Raw genomic sequence first — 21862 nt, forward strand, 5'->3', positions numbered from 1 at the left:
ACAGAACGCCCGGTATGGGAGGTGGGAAAGAAAGTGAAGATAAGAGAGGAGGGAGACAAAAGCAGGGCCACGGGATGGTTTGATGAAGACTGTAGTACGGAACGTAAGATAGTTATGACAGCACTAGCAGAATTTAAGAAAGGAGGGAAGCAAGAGAAAAGAGAGGAATATTGTAAATTAAGAAGAGAATATAAGAATTTACTGAAAGAGAAAAAGAAATGCTGGAAGGAGACGGAAGCGGAAAGAGTGAATAGATATTGCAAAGAGAAAAGATTTGAGAGAATATGGGAAACCATAAACAATCTTGAGAGAGCTAGGTATACGGGGAAGGGAACAAACATAGAGGAAAAGGAGTGGGTAGGATACTTCACAGGTTTTTGAGTGGGGGAGGAGACTGGCAGGAGGAAAGAAGTATGACATCTATCCGAAGGGATTTACAAGTAGGAGTAAAGTTACTATATGGAGAAATAACAATTCAAGAAGTAGTTAGTGTGTTAAGTAAAATAAAAACGAAAGCAGCGGGCAGGGCGAATGGTATGAACAACAGAGTTTGGAAGGAAGTAGGAAGAAATGAATCGATGCTGAAGGTGATGGTAAAATTTTTTAACAAGAAATGGGCATCGGCGAAATTTCCTAGAGAATGGAGAAAAGGAGTATTATGTCCGATATACAAGAATAAAGGGAGTCGAAGTGATCCTAATAACTACAGAGGAATTACACTCCTGGACTCGCTATCGAAGGTGTATACAGGAATTTTAGCCAATAGGATCATAAATTGGGCAGAGAAGTGTGGAAGGATTTCGGAGTGTCAAAATGGGTTCAGAAAAGAGAGAAATACGGTGGACAATATATGGATTTTGGATACCCTAATCACGAAATATGTCAAAATAGCAGGGATGAGATTATATGTAGCAGCAATAGATTTGGAGAAAGCCTTCGATGCAGTGAATAGGGAGACGTTGTTTACTAGGTTAAGGGATATTGGGTTATCAAAGAAAATGAGGATGGCAATAGAAGGGATATATGAGGAAGTAATGGTAATGATTAAATTTCAAGGGGGTGGGTTGAGTAAGTGCATAGAATCCAAGAGGGGTGTAAGGCAAAGCTGTAAACTGTCACCGATTTTATTTTTATTGTTTATAAACAATATATTAGATAGACATGGAGGGGAGGGCTGGCAGTGTCCTTGGATAAGGAAAGGGGAAATACCGGGTCTGCTTTTTGCGGATGATTTATTGATTTTGTCGCTAACAGCAAGGGGGTTGAGAAAAGGGCTAGAAGAGGTGGTGGAATATACTACAAGATGAGCACTTTGAATAAATGGGCAGAAGACACAGATAATGGTATGCAGGAAAAGGAAAGACAAGAAAGAAAAAAATTTGGATAGTAGAACAGGAAGAAATCAGAAAAAAAATAAAAATGAGTATTTAGGAGCGATAATTAGCAGCAATGGAACATGGAAGGAACAGACCAAAAGAGCTTTATTAAAAGGGAGAGGAGCACTTGCAGTAGTGGGGGTTTTAGAGAATAAATTCCCGGAAATTAAATATAAAATTCAGAGAATGGTGTTCCAATCAATGGTGAAAGGAAAAATGTTATATGGAGTAGAAGTGAGGGAATTGGATGAGAATAGAAACGAATTAAACCGGGTGGTGACAAAATTTAGTAAGATTTTGATGGGGGTTCCTAACTGTACAGCTAATGTGGGGTCGAGATTAGTATGTAAAGAATTGGGAGATATTACTATAGCAAAGAGGATAATGAAGTATTGGATGAGATTGGAAGAAGGAAAGGGAGGAGATTTAGTTCAAGAGGTGTATAGGTTCCAGAAAAGTATGGAAAACGAGGAATACTTGGTGAATATGTGCAAAAATGTACTACGAAGGATAGGGTTAGGAGAATGGTCTGAAGGATGGGGAGAGTGGAAAGAATGGGTATTAAGAATGGTAGAAAAGAGAGTGGCTGATATAGAAAGACAGAGTTTAATAATGGAATGTAGGGAAAGAAACCAATTATCAATATTAAATAAATTAGTAGAAATTACAAACCCGAGAACTGAATTTGAGGGTAGGAGGGATAAAAGAGGTTTATACTGGTGGGTTATGGGAACTCCAAAAATATAGGATGGATAAAACCAAACCAAACCCCAGGGCACTACAGCCCTTGAAGGGCCTTGGCCTACCAAGCGACCGCTGCTCAGCCCGAAGGCCTGCAGATTACGAGGTGTCGTGTGGTCAGCACGACGAATCCTCTCGGTCGTTATTCTTGGCTTTCTAGACCGGGGCCGCTATCTCACCGTCAGATAGCTCCTCAATTCTAATCACGTAGGCTGAGTGGATATAGGATGGATAGGTCGAGAAAATAAGAATAGATGTATTCAATGTGGAGAGGGATGGTCGGATAAGCATAAATTTCTAAATGTAGTGAATTAGAAGAGATGAGAAGGAAAGTGTTGAATAAGAAAGAGATAGATAAAGTAGAAAAGGGTTATAAGTTGACGGCATGGCTATGCAGAGAATGGGAAAGAGGATCTAATATATCAAAATATTTAAATTTGGTTAGAGCTAGGTTTGTAAAGAAATAAAGTGAACATTAGAAAGATGTCATGTGCCAGAAAATGAGTGTCAGAAGGAAAATTTGTAGAATTAAAATAGAAATAAGTAGTGGGTTTTTTATATCTTTAAGACTAAGAGATGTAAATAGAACGAAAGATCGGTGAGGAACAAGGTAACTCTAGAATTATTGACAGTATGGTGTATAAAATATGAACTCCAATTTATAATGTTGTCAATATAGTGGATAAGTTATGTAAATGTATTATAAGATAGTTGAACAGGTGTAGGTATAGAAGGGAGTTGGAAAGATGTGGAAAATGGAGGAAGGGGGATATAAGAGGGAAGGATGGGGTGAGAAAGACCCATCCCTAGATGAGATAAGCAAACATGTCCGCATACAAATGGAGAGTCATGATGGGAGTAAGCAATGTGTTATAAGACGACGCAGACTAGTAGACGGGGCAATAGATAAGAGCGTGACGAAACGCATGATGGTCTGGGTTCCAGCTCAGCGATTCGCCACGCAAAGAATGGAAGGGAACACATTGCGATAGAGGTTTAGGTGAGTATGACATCTGACCCACGGCTGTGGCTGATAGCGGCATCATGGGTGGAAGGGGTTCCCTCATTACCAGGGGATGCCGTGATCATCCAGTTTTTTCCTTTTTTTGTTTTTAGATGTATGTAGTATAACATTAAATTTAGCGGAGGGCGGTGCAGCTTATGGTCCGACTTTCCGCCTCTGCTGCGCCACCAAATTAGAGTAGTGAAGGGTGGTGCTGCTTATGGTCTGGCTAACTGCCTCTGCAGCGCCACCAAATTAGTTACAGTAGTGGAGTTGGTGGTTTTATAGTAGATATTGTTTGTTTAGTGTAGGGTGGCGTTGCCCATGGTATGGTTATCCGCCTGGGTGACGCCACTAAATTAGAAGGGTAGTGTAGGGTGGCGTTGCCCATGGTATGGTTATCCGCCTGGGCGACGCCACTAAATTAGAAGGGTATGTAGTTAGTAGTTTAAGGGGCGTAGATTAGATATTGTTTGTCTAAAGTATTTTTTGTTCCTGTGTATTTTGTAGTATTTATTGCCCGTGATTGTTTGTCTATAGTTTGGTTTTTCTCTGTATTTTGTAGTATTTATTGCCTGTAAGCCGATGGTGGATACTAGGGTGGGCAATAAATAAATAAATAAATAAATAAATAAATAAATAAATAAATAAATAGTGAACGTGTCAAAATTCTTATCAATGTTTGCAGACGGTACCGAGACTCGAATTACGGCTCTACAATTAATACAAGAAAATATAGCCTATGTACTATTTTTTAACACAGAATTAACTCTGCAGACATTATATCTTAGACTATTATGATAATAATTTTATAGGCTTTTATTTTTACAACTTACTTTATATCGCACTGACCCAGATAGGTCTCATGGCGACGATGGGATTCGAATCGCATATCAGTGGGGAGGAATCGGCCGTGGCCTTAATTATGGTACTGCCCCATCATTTGCCAGGTGTGAGAATGGGAAACCACAGAAAACCATCTTTAGGGCTGCCGACAGTGGGGCTCGAACCCACTATCTGCCGGATGCAATCTCACAGCTACGGGACCCTAACAACGCGGCGAGCTCGCTCGATTGGCATATATGAGCGTTTTCAAATACTTCAGTATTGAGCTGGGGTCGAGCCCGCCACCTTGGTCGAGAGAGTTAGCAGTCTAAGAACTAAACCACGCAGCTAAGCTTTGGCCTTTTGTTTTGAGTGAAATAAATAGGCCCTAAGTGCTAACTGTGTCTGGGAAATGCAATCCTGTGAGGAGCATGTGCACAAAACGCAATTTAATAAAATCATATTTTCCTATATCTGAAACTTCCACGGTAAATTAAATTACTGTTAAGTAGTCTATCGAGTTTGGACCCTATTGTTGTTTTAAAGTACCTTATGCATAGGTTACTGATATATGGAATTCATTGCAGTATTCTTTATTAATTTGAATGATATAGCCTTGCTCGTTCAGAGGTAATCACTCTTCCCAGGCTGCTATCCGAGGTAATGCACAGCGACCGCATTCGTAGGCTACAGCGCGAACGTGTAGATAAGCAAATAACATATGAAGTGAAGCATCGTTCACGCAGGTGTATGTATGATGTTGATAATGAAGGAGCGAAGCGAAGCGAAATAAGTTATTTCATTCCTGCCACAGCAGTGGCAGGCGGGCCGTCAGCTGAACGAGCAGCTCTTTGGCCGTAGAAGGAGAAATGTTTGGAGAAATGCAGCGCACATTGAAAGTATGTGCTGTACATACATAATGGGAGAAGTACGTGAAGTTGGCGCAGGGGTTAAACAACCACAAGGGGAAGCCAGGGGAAAGACATGCCATCGCACCCCCCGAGCATTAAACCCGCACTCGGTCCCTGTTTATTGAAAAAAGAATGCACATTGGTTTGCGTATCTCGGGCGCGCAGACTAGAAAGAGAAGGAGTACATAGAATTACAAACTAGAGTTTTACACGTATGGTGTTCCAGCTGAAGTTGAAGAAACTAGGGTAGTGTTGCGACAGGAGATAGTAGAGGGTGGTTGTGATGTTGGTTATTGAGGTGGCGAGAAGGCGAAGGAGGTCCAATATCGGGAGAGGCGGCAAGGAGAATGTGGGTTGCAGAACGGGTGGGTAAACAGGCTGCGGTGGTGGGGAAGGTTGGTGGGGCGGGTGTGGTGCTGTGAGGAGTGTTAAGAGGAGGGGAGCGTATGATACGGGGTGGGGAGCGAGAGTGCTCCACTCGGTAGGTTCGCCCGTGGAATTGGACGCCGTTGGTGATCAGGCGGTCTACATCGGCTGCAGATGAGAGTTGTAGGTGAATCATATATGTTGGGCCGGTGGAGTTGAATATGCGATACGTACGACGGGCCGGGACATCTGCCAGTTGGAGTTCAGTCAGTATGGTCCGTTCAGTGATGGCAGGATCAATGCCACGGATGACAGCTGTGTAACTGTGTATTGGCAGAGGTGGTGAAGGGAGTGGTAGTAGTAGTAGTAGTAGTAGTGATAGTATCGACGTAACGACGGGGCGGGGGGCGCAGGAGACACTTGGGGTGTGCGAGGGGGACAAACATAAACAGTGGAGATGGGGTTAGGATGATGGCGACGTTCCTGTACGAGTTCCTCGGGAGTAGGGACCACTTCATGAAGTCTGCCGTAGATGGTCGCGCCATTGGTGATCAGGGCTGCCGTGGCATCTGGATCGGGGAAGAAGACCAGAACATGCGGTGAAAGTTGTTTATTTGGTCCTCTTCGGAGCCGGAGAACATCTTGGACTGGGGATCCGGACTGGAGAAGTTCGAGGCGAATGAATTGGTCGTCGAAAATGGTGTCCGCATACTTGATGAGGAAGGTATAAAACATGGTGGAGCGGGCAGGTGACAGCCAACGAGGCGTCTGCCTATAGATTATTCTTGGGCCGACTGAGTAGCTGATGAGGAGAGGGCAACCCAGCCGAAAAATTGAGATGTGGAAGTGAACGAAGGAGCGTGCTGTCGTGTATTACTAGATTCAGATATTGACGTATATCTAATGGAGAATAAAGATTGCCCAAAAAATTTGAAGGCTTGGATTATGATAATATGCTATGAAAAGAAAAAAATATGTATCCGTAATATTCCCGGAAGTATTTCCTCCCAAGGCAGTACTTGTGTAACTTGTAACAACCGCATGTTTCACGCAAAATTGTGAATACGGTAATATTATTCTTACCATGCCATGCTTTGGGCCGCTATGACAGCTGTGTAACGTGGCAGGCGAGGCTCTGTTTCTGTTGGGGGTTTGAGTCCACTTCTTGGGAGAGAATTACCTTTTTGCTCGTATAGAAAAATTTGAGTAAAAAGGGATTGACATCTCATCAATCGTGCACATAAATAGATTTATAAATATTATTATGTAGCAATGTTACTGTCTAATTGCGTGAAATATATATGAAAATCAAAAGTGACTCGAGATTTCAAGCTGCATCCATTACCATATTTCAGATCAATCGATCCAGTAGTTTTGGAGCCCATCTAGAACAAACAATACAGGCACCATCTGATGATGTTAAAAACCCCCACCCTGCCGGGAATCGAACCCGGGAACCCTGTGACCAAAGGCCTACACGCTAACCATTCAGCTACGGAGCCGAGCGAGGAATGTGTCAACGGACTTATAACGATTCAAATATGTAACTATTTCAGCACGTGTAATCGTTTCCTTTCTCTGCATTTATTTTACGGTCCATGCAACACATTTTAGTAGACAATTGGTTTATTCTGATGGAGGCATTTGTAACGAATCATCGCACAAACACAAATGTTGACTGTCTCCAATATACAGATACTTACTTACTTACTTACTTACTTACTTACTTACTTACTTACTTACTTACTTACTTAATCTGTTTACACTCCAGGGTCGGTTTCTCCCTCGGACTCAGCGAGGGATCCCACCTCTACCGCCTCAAGGGCAGTGTCCTAGAGCGTGGGACATTGGGTCGGGGGATACAACTGGGGAGGATGAACAGTACCTAGCCCAGGCGGCCTCACCTGCTATGCTGAACAGGGGCCTTGGTTGGGGATGGGAAGATTGGAAGGGATAGACAAGAAAGAGGGAAGGAAGCGGCCGTGGCCTTAAGCTAGGTACCATCCCGGCATTTGCCTGGAGGATAAGTGGGATACCACGGAAAAGCACTTCCAGGATGGCTGAGATGGGAAATCGAACCCACCTCTACTCAGTTGACCTCCCGAGGCTAAGTTGGACCCAGTTTCAGCGATCATACCACTTTTCAAATTTCGTGGCAGAGCCGGGAATCGAACCCGGGCCTCCGGGGATGGCAGCTAATCACACTTACCACTACACCACAGAGGAAGACCAATATAAAGATATGGGTCGAAATTATATTATGTACAAAAACACGGAACTAACAGTAAACAGAGGATGAACACGTACTGTCCAGCATAATACTCTTACACATCCTTCTAAAGTTTTCTGGGTGTCCGCAAGAGCAAGGCGCTAGGTTGCGGCGCGCACAAAAGCTCGAGCAAAGCTCTAACTTGCCCGAACACTGGCGTCATCTGTTCGAGCAGCTCGAGCCGGGCTCAAGCACATCACTAAAATAGGGAAGCATGAGACACACACTATACGCGCACTTTTTCTTGAGTCCGTTTTTTACGGGGTGAGGAGCAAGGAGGGAGTGCTGCCAGTTCCGATTATACTGCCAACTGGATGGAAATGAAATCTGAATTGAATCGATAATATGATCGATCGATATGAATTTTCTAAACATTTATTATCTTACGTCAACAATTGTGTCACACATACATTATTTAACATTATATAACATTTCTCAATGCGAATCTTGTTACTAGCATGAATTATATAGTTTGGCTTTGCTGTGTAAACAACAACAGTACTAGTTTGCAAAATGTACGCCAGATGTCGCACAGCGATGAATAAGCGATTCATAGTTTGTGTTTCAAAGGTTGCCGATATGGATGTCGAAGATAACCGATTCAGCACTACGGAGCTCCGAGCTCAAGAAAAAGTGCGCGTATAGTACTTCATACATCGCCACAGCACGAGATGGCATTGCGTTGAACAGGTTCTACGCACAGGGCGATGGGACTGCAGTTGTAGACCTGGGAACGGTAGGAGCGGAGCGGAGCAGTTGTTTTCGCTCGTCCTCTGGAGACCTCCGGTAGTCCTCCGATTGAATTCACTGGCGGAAAATTCAAATGCTTTAATGTGGGCAATGTCGTAACCGTGATCTTGGGTGGAATTACAATTTAGGTTTCATTACGAAGTCCACAGATGCATGTGCTCTCCTACGTTTGTCATTCAAATGCCGTAGTCGTTTCAAGATCGCCGCATTATTTGTTACGTTATGAACAACAGATTTTGATCTGCTGACATTCAGTTTGCAATAGGTACAGGTGGATAGAATACTGTAGATACCGTTGCAAATGCATTTACAATATTATTAATAGTAAAAATGTTTAAGTATAATTATATTCCATTGCATATAAGATGTATTATATACGATGCTCTTAAATTAATTATACTCGTAGCTCATTTATTACGGAAGAGTACGTCCGGCTCCATGGCTAAATGGTTAGCGTGCTGGCCTTTGGTCGCAGAGGTCCCGGGTTCCATTCCCGGCAGCGTCGGGAATGTTAACCGTAATTGGTTAATTTCGCCGACACTGGAGCTGGCTGTATGTGTCGTCTTCATCATCATTTCATCCTCATCACAACGCGCAGGTTGCCTACGGACGTCAAATCAAAAGACCTGCATCTGGTGAGCCAAACTTGTCCTCTGACACTCCCGGCACTAAAAGTCATACGCCATTTAATTTTTTACTGAAGAGTACGAACTGATTTGAACTGGTTATATGCTGTATCGGGCTGAGTAGTTCAGACGGTAGAGAGCTGGCCTTCTGAGTTCAAGCTAGCGGTTTCAATTCCGACTTTGCTCGGCGGTTCTTGAAGGTGGTCACTTACGAGAGTCTCATGTCGTCAGGTGTACCGCCACATGGACGAACTCCTGTGGGACAAAATGCCGTCACCTTAACGTCGCAGAAAAGCACAGAAGTGGTTATGGGAGTACAATAATAATAATAATAATAATCTTTCTATCAATTTACCCTCCAGGGTTGGGTGTTCCCTCGGACACAGAGAGGGATCCCATCTATTCCGCCTCAAGGACAGTGTCCTGGAGCGTGAGACTTTGGGTCGGGGATACATTTTGTTTTGTTTTACGTTGCATCGACACTGATAGGTCTTATGGCGACGATGGGATAGGAAAGGCCTCGGAGTGGGAAAGTATCGGCCGTGGCCTTCAGTTAGGTACCATCCCGGCGTGTGCCTGGAGGATAAATAGGAAACCAAGGAAAATCATCTTCAGGGCTGCCGACAGTGAGATTCGAACCCACTATCTCCCGCCTAGAAATTGCTCTCCTTAGCCGTTCCTATCACATCGTCGCCATAAGACGGCATGACGTAGGCTTAAAGCAAATTGTTACAAAAGTAATCGACAAATAAAACACGAACGATAAATGAGAATGTATATATTTCATATATTCGCCTTCATTACTCTTATAAAGCAGTATTTACTATGTCGCTAGCACATCCGTTGCGCACAATGGATGCAACGGCAAGCGAGCACACATTCAGTACTGTTCCTCCGTCCTCCGCTCACCCACAGAAGCACCGATTGGTTTCTAAGCAACAGTTTACTACCAGAGAATACCGGAGGGAGCGCTGCACTCACACTACCGATTGCAGTCATAGAACAAATGCTCCGTTCCCAGCTCTACGTCCAATGACGAACCGGTGCAATCTCAGACGAAACTGTGGAACATGACATAGTTAAGACGAAGACAAACTGGCTAGAGCTGGGAACGGTAGGAGCGGAGCGGAGCAATTGTTTTCGCTCTTCCTCTGGAGACCTTCGATAGTCCTCCGATTGAACTCACTGGCGGAAAATTCAAATGCTTTAATGTGGGCAATGTCGTCACGGTGATCTTGGGTGGAATTACAATTTAGGTTTCAGTACTAAGTCCACAGATGCATGTGTTTTTCTACGTTTGTAATTCAAAAGCGGCAGTCGTTTCAAGATTGCCCCATTATTTGTTACGCTATGAATAACAGATTTTGATCTGTTGAAATTCAGTTTGCGTCCACCTCCACACACGAGGGCCCGGGTTCGATTCCCGGCTCTGCCACGAAATTTGAAAAGTGGTACGAGGGCTGAAACGGGGCCCACTCAGCCTCGGGAAGTCAACTGAGTAGAGGTGGGTTCGATTCCCACCTCAGCCATCCTGGACGTGGTTTTTGTGGTTTCCCAGTTCTCATCCGGGCAAATGCCGGGATGGTACCTAACTTAAGGCCACGGCCGCGTCCTTCCCACTTCCTTGTGTATCCCTTCCAATCTTCCCATCCCCCGCAAGGCCCCTGTTCAGCATAGCAGGTGAGGCCACCTGGCGAGGTGCTGGTCATCCTCCCGAGTTGTATCCCCCGACCCAGAGTCTGAAGCTCCAGGCTTGAGGCGGTAGAGGTGGCATCCCTCGCTGAGTCCGAGGGAAAAACTTACTTTGGAGGGGAAACAGATAAAAGAATAGGTAGTTTACAATAGGTGCAGGTGGATAGAATAATGTAGATTGAAAATTGCATTTACAATATTAAAATAGTTAAAATTTGTAAGGAATAATTATATTCCATTGCATGTGAACAGGTGCTATATAAATCTATATAATATATAAAATAACTTGTCCTGACTGACTGACTGACTGACTGACCGACTGACTGACTGACTGACTGACTGACTGACTGACTGACTGACTGACTGACTGACTGACTGACTGACTGACTGACTGACTGACTGACTGACTGACTGACTGATTCATCATCGCCGAGCCGAAACTACTGGACATAGAGTAATGAAATTTTGGAAATACATTCATATTAACATGTAGGTGCTCGCTAAGGGAAGATTTTTGGATATTCCGTTGCTAAGGGGGGGGAAAAGGGGGTTAATTTTTAAAATGAGAATATCTATATCTCAAAAACTTAAAGGTTTAGAGTAATAAAAATTATCATTTGGAATCTCCTTTAAAAATAAAGAAACACGTATTTTTTGTTTTCGGAAAATCCTATGGAGGGGGTGAAAAGGGGGGGAAAAGGTGTTGAACACCTTTTATGAGGAGACTTACCGTATGTCTCAGAAACTGAAGAAGTTACAGTCATGAAAATTTAAATTTGGAACCTCCTTGAAAAATAAAGGAATACGTATTTTTTGTTTTATGAAAATCCAAATAATGGGGGATGAAGAGGAAGGGTGAATTTTAAAAATGAGTGTATCTATATCTCGAAACTGTAAAAGTTTACAGACGTAGAAATTGGTATTTAGAATCTATTTTCAAAATAAAGAAATACGTACTTTTGTTTTCGGAAAATCCCAATAGGAGGGGTGAAAAGGAGTGAAAAATGGGTTGAATACCTTTAATGAGAATACTTATATCTCAGAAACTGAAGATATGACAGACCTGAAAATGGGTATTTGGGATCTCTTTTAAAACAAAGAAACATGTATTTTCTGTTTTTGGGAAATCCAAATAGTGGAGGATTGAAAGAGGGGTGAATTTTGAAAATGAGTGTATGTATATCTCAAAACTTTCAAAGTTTACAGATGTAAAAATTAGTACTTAGTATCTACTTTCAAAATGAAGAAACACGTATCTTTTTGTTTTCGGAAAATCCCAATAGGAGGGGTGAAAAGGGGTGAAAAATTGTTGAATGCCTTTAGTAAGGATACCTATATCTCAGAAACTGAAGATTTTACAGACCTGAAAATGGTATTTGGGATCTCGTTTATAAATAAAGAAACATGTAAATTTTGTTTTCAGAAAATCCGAATAGTGGGGGGGTGAAAGTGGGGGAAGTGAATATTAAAAATTAATGCACATATGTCTCAAAACTTCAAAAGTTTACAGATGTAAAAATTGATATTTAGAATCTCCTTTAAAAATAAAAGAACACGTATTTTTTGTTTTCTGTAAATCCCAATAGGAGGGGTGAAAAGTGTGAATAATGGGTTGAATGTCTTTAATGAGGTTACTTATATCTCAGAAACTGAATATATTACAGACCAGACAGTTAGTATATGGAATCTCCTTTAAAAATACAGAAATATTGTTTTGTTTTTGCAAAATCTAATTATGCTAACGGGGTCAAACAGGAGTGACAAATTGGGGTGAATTTTTAGAAAGACTATATCTACAGTATATCTCAGAAATGTAAAATGTTACAGACGTAAAAACCTCTATTTGGAATCTCATGTTAAAGTAAAGAAACAGGTATTCTCGGAAAATCCAATGATGGGGGAGTGGCGTTGGAATATTGAAAAATTAATTGAATTAATTGTATGAGGATACTTACGTCTATTAAAAACTAAATTTGTTGCAGACGTGGAAATTTGTATTTAGATTTTTAAAAATAAAGCGACGCGTTTTGGTTCGATTCCCACCTCAGCCATCCTGGAAGTGGTTTTCCGTGGTTTCCCCTAGTTCTCCTCCAGGCAAATGCTGGGATGGTACCTAAGTTAAGGCTACGGCCGCTTCCTTCCCCCTTCCTTGACCATTCCTTCCAATCATCCAAGGCCCCTGTTCAGCATAGCAGGTGAGGCCGCGTGGACGAGGTAGTGGTCATCCTCCCCAGTTGTATCCCCCGACCCAGAGTCTGAAGCTCCAGGACACTGCCCTTGAGGCGGTAGAGGTGGGATCCCTCGCTGAGTCCGAGGGCAAAGCCAACCTTGGAGGGTAAGCAGATTAAGAAAGAGAGAAGAAATTCCCCGCTAATGATGAAAAATAAAGAAATAATTTAAAATTAATGTTATTGAAAAGAAACCTTCTTAACCCCGTATTTGCATAAAGAATGGAGAAGGCACCATCTCTTGATAATCTATTTAACTAACATGCACGAAATTTGTCGTTTGAAGTTGTTTATATTGTTTAGTGAATACAGGAGGCGCCATCTATTTTCAATCTGTTTGACTAGAGTATGGTTTAAAATTAATATTTTCGCTAAAGAACGTCATTTTAAAAACCTTTTTGCATGAAGAATGTAGGAGGCGCCATCTGTTGACAATCTGTTAACTAACATGCACGACAGCTGTCGGTTGGTGTTATTTAAATATTTTAAAAATGTACAAGGTGGCATTTATGTACAGTCTGTTTAACTATAGTCCATTTCATATTGGATGGGTACTGTGACACTATTATTAGACGCCATTTTGAAGATTATGTTCGCATGGCAGCTGTTGGTAGGAACCGTTTATATTCTTTACGCAAGTGTAATCTATCACGCAGACACGGAATTAAATGAAGTAGGTGACGTATACGTTTATTGCGCTTATCCTCAATAACATTGATCTGCTAATTAATTCCACAAAGCTAACTGGCACAACAGGCAGACCGAGAGGGAGACCTCCTTTCCACACATTTGGAACAACTTCTAATTCAGAAAGACAGAGAAGGTCAGCGCAATCGCAGACAAGACAGATTCAATGCTCAACGACAACAGTTAGTGCAAGATAACAACTTTGTGTCATCAACTTACATACTTCACCTCCATCAAAACATCAGTGTAAAAAGACAACTAGGCTATACAGACTTCCAAAAATTATTGTTCTGCACGTCTTTTCCCTAAAGACACACAGTGTTGGTAACATGGACAAAATGTGTGTACATTGCTCTGCTTGTTTTCAGGGGAGTTCAGTGAAAATTCAGTTACAATGTGTTGCCACAGGGGAAAGGTTAATTTAGAGCCCATTTAAGTTCGTGAAGAGCTTCAAAGGCTCATATAACAGAATGATGACTATACTAAGAATTGCCTCAATCAATCAGTATCAATCAATCAGTACTGATCTGCATTTAGGACAGTCGCCCAGGTGGCAGATTCTCTACCTGTTTTTTCCTAGCCTAGAAAATATTAGACAATTTAACAATGCTCTGGCATTTGCTTCAAGAAAGATTAACTCGGTTGACTTTCCCGGTTGAGCTCCATATTAGTTTATATTACACGAGCAAGTGTATCATATGGCAGAAAGTTTGCATCCTCCTGCAGGAGTTGCACGAATTTATGCTGGCCTTTACATTGTAGTTTTTGATACTGCATTACAATATTGTGTAGAAAATGAAGCCAGTAGAAACTGTTGGAAAGAATTAATGGTTAAATTGCAAGTGATGCTTGAAACACATAATTCTAATACACAGTTGTTTAAATATATAAAATATATAGCTGATACTGTACCTGATTTTAAATTACGATTCACTACATGCAATGCACTCTATCCTCGAAGATACAATGAACCTACAGTTACTGAGGTGTCTGCTATTTTGTTACTGATTACGGAACACCACCAGGCATGTCGAGTTTGTCATGTACTCTAAAAGAAGTGGTTCAGTTACGAAATATCTTACTTGAACCCCCATTCTGATACAATGTGCTATCCATTATATTTCCCATGTGGTGATTCTGGATGGACTTCAGGTAAGACTCATCTTGAAGTTCATTTTAATGCGTTGAGAGCAGTCACAACTCAGTTACAGTAATATTGGCATCGTTTAGCAGTTAGAGATGGTTTCAGTATTTTTCATGCTTCAGGTAAATACATTGATGACAGTTATGTTAATGTAGAAGTTTCCAGGCTGGCATTCGTTCGATCGCAACGAAAAGAACTCAGAACTAATAGTTACAAAGGATACAGAAGTTACAAAGAGGGGCAGTTGGGGGAATTCCTGTCATTCTTCCTTCAACTTATGTTAGGAGCCCTCGATATATGCTTCTGAATTATCAAGACGCGATGGCCCCAGTTGCCCGTCTAGGAAAGCCTGATGTATTTCTCACAGCGACATGCCAACACAGGTTACTGCAACTACATCTCAATTGAAACCATATGAAACAGTCGAACATAGACCTGACTTAGTTACCAGATGACCCGTGAGAATATTTCGCACAGTAGCATGATCAGTCACGGAATTGTAATATGTGGATTTAATTAAATGCTAGTATTTATTAATAATTAATAATATTACTTTCTTTACGTCCCACTAACAACTTTTACGGTTTTCGGAGACGCCGAGGTGCCGCAATTTAGTCCCGCAGGAGTTCTTTTACGTGCCAGTAAATCTATCGACACAAGGCAATCGTATTTGAGCACCTTCAAATACCACCGGACTGAGCCAGGATCGAACCTGCCAAGTTGGGTTCAGAAGGCCAGCGCCTCAACAGTCTGAGCCACTCAGACCGGCTATTTATTATTAAAGGTATTTTTGAAGAAGATAAATAAAAATCAGTCTAATTGTAAATAGTCGTTATAATATAATATTAAAACAAGAGTAGATATTAAAAATAAATATTGTATTTGTCAGATGTGAATTTTGTTTTCAAAATTCTTCACTTATCAATACTTCTTTGAAAACAATGTTAACAGTTATCTTGTAATTACTGTTTACTTTTCGGCCGTATGTATCTTTAACACAAAAGTAAATATCACTGAATCTACGTGCTCGTGAAAAAGCCGAGTATAACTGTCCATGCAAGGAAACGGGTTCTGGTAAATGCAATCTTGCCCTTTGAAACATCTGACCTTGTGATTTATTAATGGTCATTGGGAATTGTTTTCTTATCATTTGGGAAGGCACGGTTGGATAAAAAATTGTGAGGTTAATGCGGGGTTTGAGCACAGTTTTATGGGAGTGAATGAATTTGGCAGTGATGATGTAATCGCCTAAGTGAGTTAACACTATTCTTGCACAATTAATTAATCCCTGATTTGCATTAAGATTTCTAATTAACATAATAATATAATTTTTCTTTAAAAGCAATTTATGAGGTGGTAAATATGGAGGACTTAAGGAGTTCCAAGTATTCCATGAGGTACCATTGAATGTTGTTAATTTCTTCATGTTAGACAGAATGAGAACCGAGGTTAAAACTTTTCCTCTCCAGGTGACAAATTTAAATGAAATATTCATTAATTGATGTGAAATCGTTTTTAACATAAAAAGGAGGTTGAATAGATTTGCGAAAATTATATGTTCATTGATTTCTGTGGCAATGAATATGGTGGTATTAATACAAACGTTATTGTAATAAAAATGTTTCGGATTTTTTATCGCTTCATTGTAGTAACCTATCTGAACTTCCAAATCACTGTTACCGAATTTAAGTAACCATTCAGTGAAAATGGGATCATCATTTACCCTCATATTTTGAGTAAACGTACGAATTGTAACATGAGACCATGAGGGTGATCGTTTAAATGTATTTTCAACGATGACTGTTCTACTGGAATGTGCAACAATGGTTAAGGCCTGAAGGAAAACACCCACAAAAAGAATTTTTCCCTCCATAAGGGAGATCTGTTAATATTCATGATGTCCTTTAAAAGTCGATCGACAGCGCTTAGCGTGTCTTTCGGAAACATTGAAATGATGAGGTTTGATTCACGAAGAATATGTGCATCCTTCGTGTGAGTCTGAATTGATGAGACAGATGCATTCATGATGGGTACAGATAGTTTTAAAATCGAATGTAATGTGCGTCCCCCCTGGTAGGAGACTGGCGGCAATGCGTATCCGAAAAACTTGTAAAAGAACCTTGTTCTCACTTCGTAAAATGTTGCCAAATTTTTGGTAGAAAATGTTTAACGGAGTCCCAGGTCCGTCAATAAAGTAACAATTATTGACAATTTTATTTCTTACTGCATGTAAGATTCTCTGTTCTGCGTTTAGCTTTTCATAAGCTGTCTCGCCATTCATACGTTTTTCTTCTACGTTGTAGGCTTCTGTTGTATGTTGTGCGATGGTCACAATGGTGGTCGGTAGCTTGAATTGTTGGCAAGATTTTCCGTGATATTTAAAAGAATTCTCCAATTCTTGCAGTGTGAGGTTATAGGCTTCAAGCAGGGTGTGCTGTCTTTGAAAATCTTCTGAAAGTGCGTCCTGAAATGTTGTCCACAACTCAGGTATATTGAGAGGACAAGGGAATATGAGATGATAGCGAAAAGTTATCTCAGTTGCTATCGTATTTGGTGCCAGAGCATAGTTAAATTGTCTTATATTTCTAATTAGTTCTTAGTATAGTCATCATTCTGCTCTATGAGGTTTTGAAGCTCTTCACGAACGTCAATAACGTCTAAACTAACCTTTCCTTTGTGGCAACACATGGTAGCTGAATTGTCACTGGACTCCCCTTCAGACATTCTCAGAGAACAATGTACGCACTCTTTGTCCATATCTCGAACGATATGTGTTTGCACTTCATTGTCCTTAGGGAAAATACGTGCCGAACAATATGCTTTTGGAAGTTTATACAGTTGTCTCCTTGCAGGGATGTATTTTGTTGGAGGTGAAGTAGGTAAGCTGATGATACAAAGTTGTTAACTTGAACGAACTGTTGTCGCTGAACATTGAATCTGTCATGTCTGTAATTGCGCTGAGCTCCTCTATGTTTCGGAAGTCGAAGTTGCCATCGTTCGTCACTTCTGAAATTTCTTCTTCTGCGATCTGTAATATATTCCACTAGTGTGTGAACGCCCTGTGGTTGGAGGTCACCCTTTCGGGCTGCCTGTTGTGCCCCTTGGCATCTCATTGATATTGAGGTTAGGAGGAATAAAAGTATGCTGTACTTATTCGATTTAATTCAATTTATGCGTTTTAATTCTGTTTAATTGCGTGATGAATTACACTTGCCTAAATGATATAAACAGCTCCAACCAACAGCTGTCATAGAACGTAATCTTGAAAATGATGTCTAATAACTGTGTCACAGTACCTTTCTAATATGAAATGGGCTATAGTTAAACAGACTGTAAATAGATGGCACCGTAATGTAGGCAATTCCAACCGACCGCTGGCATGCATGTTAGTTAAACAGATTGCCATCAGATGGCACCTTCTGCATTCTTTATGCAAATGCGGTTTTTTACACTTCTGGAATTTCTTCTTCTGCGATCTGTGACTCTTTGTAATGGTGTGGAACGCCCTCTGGTTGGAAATGTACATCTCGGTCTACCTTTTGTGCCCCTTGGCATTGTGGAATGAATTGGCAGATCAATGTTCTTGAGGTTAGCAGCAGTTAAAGTATACGGCACTTAATTGATTCAAAAAACATAAAACAGATTTGATATAAATGGCGCCTTCTTCTTCCACCGATTTTCCCCACACCTGTGCATTTGGCCCCGTTTTACTGTTGGATGACGTTTGTGTCTGAATATGAAACAATATAAACACCTCCTACTGACAGCCGTCGTGCATGTTAGCTAAACAGATTGTCAAATGATGGCGCCATCTACATTCCTTACGCAAATAAGGTTTTAAAATAAAGTTTTTTTTAACAAAGATATTAACTTAGAACTATTTGTTTACTTTTCAGCATTAGCGGGGAACGTAATATTCAAAATTATGTCTCTACCATTAATTTTGATCAAGTATTAAGGAAGATATGGCGTAGCGACAAAGGACAACTTTGAGAAATAATATCGTCCCTGCTTTGCCAAAACGGCGAATTTGACAATGCTATTCCTATCCATTATTCGCCTTAAGACAGGTCACGCCTTCCAGCCATATATCAATATTCGGTCCATCAGAACACTTTTCGTTGAGTGCATTTTCCTATGCGCGTGTGTAAAGGAAAATAAACTCGACTGTACCATACTGGAGGAATGTATGTTTGCACGACATTTACCCACGCCTAGAGTGTGATGTATTTAAGGTTCATTTTCCTTTACACATGCGCACAGGAAAATGAACTTAACGAAAATTGTCCTGATGGAATGCATATTACCAATATGTGGCTGGGCGGTGTGACCAGTCTTAGGGGAAATAATGGATAGGAAGAGCATTGTCAGATTCGCCGTTTTGGCAAAACAGGGACATTATACAAGCTATATTTACTTGCAGATTCTGTATTATACATTCAGATGTTGATGCATAACACTGCATGTTCTTGTAAAGTTCATAGAGTAATCAGTCACATACTCATTAAAACAAGGGAAGTTATTATTTTTACAAGAGTGACAGTAGCAGCAGCTCTGGAACTGCAGCTTGGCATTTACAATTCTGAAAACACTCTTTCACAGAAATGTAGAAGGCAATCGGCAGCAAATCCAACGATTTCAACAAGTTAAGTTTCGTTTGTTTGTTTGCTTCTTCCTGAATTTTGTTTCATTCTTGTTCGCAGTACTGTCTTGAATGATTACAACTTGAGATCTTAAATCAAAGAATACTTGATGAAACTTCCTTCATATGATATGAAAAGTGCGTGACAAAAAGCTCAAAATAGGCTGAATTTTTTTTAGAACCATCTACAAAACTCAGTCATGATAACTTGTGCCCCACTAATACACCCATCCAAGTTACAATTAGTGTCAAGCGCTGTACGTTTTTCCGGATCGGGGAAGTTTTGTACAATAGTTGTATATGATTGCAACCGTTATTCGATTATCGTCCTAAAAGATACGTACTTGGGGAAGTCATTGGTTAGGTTTGTGTTATTGAATTTCAAAAGGCGTATCCCTCATGCACATATTCTGCTCATTCTGCAAAATGAAGATAAGTTACGTTCAGTTGAGGATGTAGAATACATTGTGCAGAAATTCCACATAAAGAAATAGACCATCAACTTTTTGAAGCTACTCAGGAATGCATGGTACACGGATCATCTCACATCGAAGACAGCTGGTTCATACGCACAGACTCATCAATCGTGTTCATTTCTTAGCCTTTATCTTCTGACTTCGAGTACCCTCCGGCCAGTGCTGTTTTTCAAGTAGTCGATTATTATTATTATTATTATTATTATTATTATTATTATTATTATTATTATTATTATTATTATTGTTACGTAGTTATCCGTGGTAGTTAGAGGTGAAAGAAGGTGCGGGCGGGAATAGGTCTCAACTACAGAATTAAAGTTAATTTAAAACTTTAACAAAGGTTATATTTTCTTTTCAAAATCAACAAATGACAATAAATAACAAAAGTGTAACAGGTACCAAGTAGCAGATCAACAATTTAAGAAGTTACAGATTACAGTCGTTACAAGATTTGGGCTTCGAGCCCCAAGTTTAATTCCTGAGCTCTCAGCTCACAACCACCATAGCTGAAGGGCAGAAAACTCCTAAGTACGAGGAGCACTTGCTCCTAATTACAATGTTAAGAGGAAAAGAGCAGACCCGCTCTTCATTTTACAAGCCTATCAAAGGCTACAACAAACTTCATTCCTAACTGCCCTTAAGGCACACATACAGTGAAACAGGGGTATCTTGTACCCAACCTACAGGGCCTTCACATTAAGAAAACAAACTCTGGGTTAATTAAATGGCCCAAAAAAACAAATTGACTGGAGGCGTAGCTTGCACTCCTACATGAAACTTCTTAAAACCTAGGTGGCACTCGGCCAGTTATACAGGGGCTAATCCCATACTACGGAGGTGACTCGTAGAAGAATAATTTATTACACTAAGAAGAGAAGAAAATCGGGTATGAAAACGTAGTCACCTCAAAACAACATGAGTGGGAGCTCGAGAGGGTTAAGCACTCTCTATCCCAAATTGCGGTTAATTTACATGAATATAGTAAGGTTTACATTGAAAAGGATTCGAACCTTCCCCGCGGGTTAAAACTGCTGAGCTAGCAAGAAAAACGGATGTTAACAGGCCATTACCTTGTTGATGAACTGCTGCACGAAGAAAGAGGCGCTTCCCGCCCCCTGCTACATAATTACACACTAAGCAAGTTGTCGATGAAGTGGCCCGGAGACAAGAAAATCAGCAGTTTTTATACCCTCGTGGAAAATTCGAGACCTTTCAAGAATGAATAGACACACCCCTTCAACTTTATTGGTAGACTAGGAATTACACATGGAAACCTGAGGAAGAAAGCTATGATTGGAGGAAAATTAATTACAGAAATTACTGATTGGTTAAATTCAAAACTGGCGGAAAGAGAAGGGTTGTACTGCCAACCCAAAAAATGAATGAAAGAAATTTAGCAAAGAACAAACTTATGAATACCTAATTTCTTCAAAAAACAGTTCCTTCACTTCGCACTAGGGTGCATAATTATAGTTCTTAGGCAGTGACATCTAGAAGAGGACGTCCACACTTCTTGCTAGATAGTAAACAAAAACACGTCGGAATAGGCACAGTTCAGAAAATTTCAAAATTACACCATTTACCGTAGTGACATCTTTTAAGAAATAGTAGAATTAGTTCAGTTTTCAAGGTTCCAAACTTCTCCTGTAGAGGAGTTTAAATTGGCGCAATATTTGAACTAGCGGCGTGGAGGTGTACCGCCCGGTACAATTATTATTATTATTATTATTATTATTATTATTATTATTATTATTATTATTATTATTATTATTATTATTATATTTCTAGTCTCTAGATTGACTTATATATGATGAGCAGTTGATATTTTCACACTCAGATTTACGTCGAAGTTGGCGGAGATGCAACCCAACAACTTCTGCCGAGTAAAATTAAAGGCTACTTTTCATTGGATATATGAAATTATCCTGTGGTACAAATTAGTAGTAGATCTGTCACATAATCTGATTGCCGCTAATGTAATACCTGGAACAAATCCTTAAGAAAGTATTAATTCAAAAAATCGTATAAAATTTTGTTGGAAATAATTTTGCAAGCTGCTGCTCTGTCGTGTACATATAAAATATGAATCCAGCGTAATATGTAGTACAGTAAAGAATATGTTACGT

At 40.5% G+C, this 21862-nt stretch overlaps 1 protein-coding gene across 1 annotated transcript in view; it reads left to right on the forward strand.

Moving 5' to 3' along the window:
* side (sidestep) overlaps positions 1 to 21862 on the forward strand; it is a 1669326-nt gene that overhangs the window by 1507051 nt on the left and 140413 nt on the right. The gene's annotated exons all lie outside the window — the stretch shown is intronic.

The sequence above is a fragment of the Anabrus simplex genome, chromosome 2 (assembly GCF_040414725.1).
Source record: "Anabrus simplex isolate iqAnaSimp1 chromosome 2, ASM4041472v1, whole genome shotgun sequence".
Lineage (NCBI taxonomy): Eukaryota > Metazoa > Arthropoda > Insecta > Orthoptera > Tettigoniidae > Anabrus > Anabrus simplex.